Source organism: Theropithecus gelada, chromosome 5 (genome assembly GCF_003255815.1).
Source record: "Theropithecus gelada isolate Dixy chromosome 5, Tgel_1.0, whole genome shotgun sequence".
Taxonomy (NCBI): domain Eukaryota; kingdom Metazoa; phylum Chordata; class Mammalia; order Primates; family Cercopithecidae; genus Theropithecus; species Theropithecus gelada.
Window position 1 is genome coordinate 135,760,260 of NC_037672.1, and position 5,680 is coordinate 135,765,939.

The 5,680-nt window shown below is 40.6% G+C and overlaps 1 pseudogene; it reads right to left on the bottom strand.

Moving 5' to 3' along the window:
• Positions 1-317: 317 nt before the first annotated feature.
• Positions 318-1,162, bottom strand: LOC112625166 (annotated as a pseudogene).
• Between the last annotated feature and the right edge of the window lie 4,518 nt (positions 1,163-5,680).

A 5,680-nucleotide genomic window follows, 5' to 3' on the forward strand; every position in this document is an offset into this window, starting at 1 on the left:
CCTATTCGGCCATCTTGGAACCTCCTCCCATGTTTGGTTTTAAAGGTGGACCCATGGTTTATAAAATATGAAGCAATTAAATGAAAGAAAAAAAGAGAAAATACTTTCATAAACAAAGCAACTCCCTCCATAGCCTCTGTTCTTTTTACCACTCAGTGGGGTAAAATGTCCAATAAAATGTAAAATGCAGCATATGCGATCATGTAATCTAAAAGCTTTTCATGATAACTTATTGCAAATTGCACTTGAAAGTTCACCACAACAATGGAAAACTGACCCCTGGTTGGTTCACACAGTCCTTGAGCCCCAAATTGAAGTCACCAATAAAACGATCTTGATAAAAAGTTTGCAACTGTGCTCAGCCAGCTAGTTCCACCCACTGGGTGTGAGCTGACCCAGGACACCACTTTGTCCTGTTCCTTTGTGGGACTCTCATCTTCAGACAGGTAGTCAGGTAGCTCTGTGTTCTGTTCTTCCACAGGAAGGTCTTGGAATGCGACCAGCATCTCTTCTCCACTTTCACTTTTCACAACTTACTGATCTTTCGTAAACTTGGTTGATGCTTTCACCGATGCTAAAGCCTCAGCTTTCAAATCTGAATGGATTCGCACCACACCTTTGACAGCCATTTGAAAAGTAAAGCTAATAACACCTTTAATTTTTAACAAAGCCTCTTCACATAGATTTCTCCAAGACGTATCATCAAGGCCATCTGTATGCAAAACCACTGTTTTGGCACATTTGTTTGTAGTTCCCAGTAAACAACTGAGCTTCCCTTCGACATGAATTCATTTCATTGACACTATCACCATCTGCCTTATTGGAGGACTGATGTATGTCATAGATTTCAGAGGCCAGAAGTTTTGTTCCTCCTAGAGTTACAGTTTTCTGTATGACATTTTGTAGGCTCAACATCATACCCAGTTCTCCTTTCATCTTTTCTCTGTTTGCACGGCATTCTCCCAAGTATGGAAGAGCAAGCAAAGCCGAATGGATGACTGGAGGGTTGGGGTGGTCCATAAATAAAACAAGGCCAGGCAGATATCCCTGATCCTGGACGACGGCTCTTCTGTTTAATGGGTCTGCTGCTATATCCCATAACTAGTTAACTACCGATAAAGCATCAGACTCTTCCACTCATGGTGAAGGTGGAAGAATTCATCTTCTATGCCACGCTCAAGAATAAAATCTTAAATTCGATCCAGAGCTTTAGGAGTCCAGAGCCTGCTGCACCATCAGGGCCACACCTACAGATAAGGTAGAAACCCAGAGGGCGCAAGCCCCTCAGTTCACAGTCACAGCCTCGGGGATCGCAAACAACCAGACTAACTCAGGGAGCTAAAGAGCAAGGTGCTCTTTGGTGGTGGGGAAAGGAGATGCTTGTTTTCACGTGTTCAATGAGTCACTGCTGTTTGAGCGCCAATTTTTTTTTTTTTGATACAGAGTCTCACTCTATCATATAAGCTAGAGTGCAGTGGCGCGATCTCGGCTCACTGAAGCCTCCATCTCCCAGGGCCAGTTGATTCTCCTGCCTCTGCCTCCCGAGTAGCAGGGATTACAGGCGTGTGCCACCATGCTCCACTAATTTTTGTATTTTCAGTATAGACGGGGTTTCTCCGTGTTGGCCAGGCTGGTTTCAAACTCCTGACTTCAAATGATCCGCCTGCCTCGGCCTCCCAAAGTGCTGCGATTATAGGCGTGAGCTACTGTGCCCAGTCAAGCACCTTTGTTTTTGAGAATGCCAGTTCTATGGCTTTGCTACTCTATCCTGCCCAAGGTTATTGTGGAAGAATGGTGAGACAGGGTACCTAGTGAGATGTATTGGTAGAGTCTCTTCTGTGAAGGTGAATTCCTCATTCTCCTGATCTTGGTAACTACCAAGGACACCGCTCTACCATTGCATAGCCAGGACACACAGTGACTTTATTTGTACGTCCAGTGCGCACAGTGACCTCATAATGTGGGCACATGTCGTTATTGACCCATTCTCAGAAAAAGCAAGGGTCCAGAAAGAGGCAATCACCCCAGCTGTGCCACCTAGTAGATAGTACCTGGTGATTGCCCCAAGGCCGCTTCCCTCCTGCTCTCTGTTAACTGTGAGAGAGAGGACTGGCAGATAGCTCAGCTTGCCCAGGAGACGTTTCCCTCATGGTGTATCACTTTGAATCTCTCTCTTTCCCATTTTTCAGAAATGCTTCAGTATTTCCCATCCTGTGATAATAATTCATTCTTGTTTTTGATTTGATGATATGAAGGAGACACTAATTGCAACATGAACAAAAGAAATTAGCTTAGAAAGATTCCCAAGCAATTGATTTGCTCATCACTCTGTCTCTATCAGTTCATCGACTTTTCATGAAAATAACACATAATTTGAATTTCGGTTGGAAATTCAAAATAGCACCAAAAGGTATCCGCAGTAAAGTAAGTCTTCTTCTCAGCCCAGTTCCTGAATCCCACTCCCTGTAGATAAACACCATCGACCATTTCTTACACACTCTTCCAGAAATGTTCCATGTAAATATATGTCTATAGACATTATTAATACCTTCCTTTTAACTTAATCATATATCTTGAAGATCTGTCCATATCAGCACATGTAGATACACTAAATTATTTCTAATGATGATATAACAATTTATTATATGACCACATCAAAATTTGTTTAGTCAGTCTCCTGTTGATGGACATATGGCTGTTTCCTGGTTTTTGTTTTTCAGATCTCTCTGTGTAGAGGTGAAAATAAAATCAGAGGACAAATTGCTACATTTGCTAGCAGGCCTTGCAAGATTGGCATGTTTTAAATTTTAATAATATTGTCCAATTGCATTTCAAAGAGGGTGTACTAATTTTTACAGCACCTACATTGCATATGTACCTGTATCCTTACATCCGTAGCCACTATGAATTTCCATGTTTTATAACTATTGCCACTATGATAGGCAAAACATTGTTTCATGGGCTGAATTTGTATTTCTTCATTATGAATGAGATTGAGATTTTTTAATATGCATAAAAATATATTTTTCTTTCTGAACTCCTCTTTCATACATATCCTTTGCCTATTTTGTGAGGCCATTTATATTTTTCTTGTTGGCCTATACTAATGTTTTATACATATCTAGAGAGGACATAGTACATATAGAGTGCAGATGTGGTAAAAATTCATACAACCTCTCTGGAATGCAGTTGAAGTTGAAGATGCATGTGTACAAAGTACAGGGTTTTTTGGTTTTGTTTTGTTTTTTGAGACCGAGTCTCGCCCTGTCGCCCAGGCTAGAATGTAATGGTATGATCTTGGCTCACTGCAACCTCTGCATCCCGGGTTCAAGGGATTCTCCTGCCTCAGCCTCCCAAGTAGCTGCAAATACAGGTGCATGCCACCACACCGGCTAATTTTTTGTATTTTTGGTAGAGACGGGGTTTCACCATGTTGGCCAGGCTGGTCTTGAACTCCTGACCTCATGATCCACCTGCCTCAGCCTCCCAAAGTGCTAGGATTACAGGCATGAGCCGCTGCATCCGGCCCAGGTTTTTTTTTTTAATTTTGCCTTTTGCCTTTAATTACTGTAGTTTTCCATGAAAGAAATTTAATATTTTATAGTAAAATGTATTCCTCTACCTCTATTGCTAATATCTGCTTAGATTTTTTTTCTTACTTAGGAAAATATTACCCACTCCAAGATTACTTTAAATTTTTTTCATGATGCCTTATAAAATTTTTTTAGTTTTGCATTTTATCTTTAAAGCTTTGGTAGAAAATCAAAATAGCAAATCTAGAATGTACTCTAATGCAAGGAGGGAGACACAGAACTATTTTTTTTCTAAATGGCTGAAAACGTCTCAATGCCATCTATTAAATAATCCATCTTTCTTCACTGATTTAAAATGCCACCTTTATCGTATACTGGATTCCCTGAAGTGTTTGGACCTACTTAAGATTCTGTTCTGTTCCATTGATCTGCCTGCCTATGCAGATATTTTAGAAATGAATGCATTTATGTAGCTATAATTTAGCCTCTGTGGGTCTATTTCCAGGCTTCAGTTATTTGCATTCTACAGTATGTTTATTTGTCATTGTGTACCTCGGTTTTGACTTCCTCAAGGGTAAAGATTATGGATTCTCTTCCCTCTGTAATTCCCTAAAACATGAGTCTCTGCCAAGTTTGGCATTTTGAAAACTGAAATCAAGCCATGTCCTTAGGCAGAACCAGTGGTAGTCTGAGTGGTTTCAGTGACTGAAGCCCCTGCTCAAAATATTCAACCTCTAAATGTAATATATAAAACACTATGACAGCTTATTCCTTTCATTAAAGGGATGCTCCTTTAAACACTAATATTGTGCATGGTGCTGAGAATACGTTCATCATAATTTCTCCCTGGTCTAAGTTTTAGTAGAAAGGCAACATGAACTAACATTTAAGATCCATGAAATCTGTTAAGAATAGCACATATTCCATCTCATTTAATATCACAAATAGCCTACAAAATTGGTGTTATTAATCTCACTTTACAAAGAAGGAAACAGGCTTAGAAAAGTAAGTTAATTTGCCAACTTAGTTAGTGGCAAACCCTGGATTCAAACCAAAGCCTGCTTGATGCCAAATATCATGTTCTTCTTACTCTCCTATGCCGCCTCCCAGAGACAGAGATCCTCAAACAATTATGGAAAATAGTTTTCACTTCTCGTCCCAGCCCTGCAGTGCCTCCCTTGATCACTGAATGGAGAATAATTTCTAGCTACAACCATGCTTAGCAGAAAACAGGACCATGATAAATGATTGACATCTGCCACAGAAGTAAAAGGCAGCAGTGGCCATACAGGACACTGTATTTGTCATTATTGTGCTACAACACAACATAGGAGACCAAAGGAACATTTTCCCAACTTCACAGTTAAGTTTAGGAACAACCCTAAAAATCAGTTGATCGATAAAATTTCACTCCCTATATAAAGCCTAAGAAGCCAACGTTAAAAATAAATTTTGAGAAATATGGTAAATAAAAGAGAGATTTATATGTGGTATCCAAAGTATACCAGTCCTGCCAACTTGACATGCTAAATATTCAGCCTCTTTTTGTAATAATCAACTTGGCTCTAGTAGTCAGAGGAAGGCACTACCTCAAACCAGTTTTCCCCAGGCAGAAGAGAGAGAAGAAACTCTATTCCATTCTAGAGCTATGTATCAAATCAAGTACCTGAACTTTCAATCAAGCTCTACCCAGATCGACCAGTTGTGAGAACTGGGCCCCTGGGTCTGTGTGATACTCAATAGTTCCGCATCTGGCCTCTCTAGAGTAGCCACTGAGTGGCCACCCAACTCCTATTCCTCCTTCCTCTCCCTTAGGGATCTGCAAATTTATCTAAGTTTTCTGCCCACTTCCCCAACTTCATATGGCTCAGGTAAGATTAGCCCCACTCCAGCCCCTCAGAGTCCACGTATAATCCCATGCCCTTTGTCAGTAACTGGATTAGCAATGGGACTAATTGCTATTTGCCATTAGCAATATGATTGGATTCAGAGTCCTGAATTGTGGTAAAGGTGTGCTCTAAGCATAAAAAAAGTTCTGCCTTGCTCCTCTGGAACAGCACCAGGGAACAACCCTTACTTTTCATCTGGCCAGTCTTCTTTGCTGATATAAGATCCAGAACTGCTGCAGCACATTCCCACAAGCCATC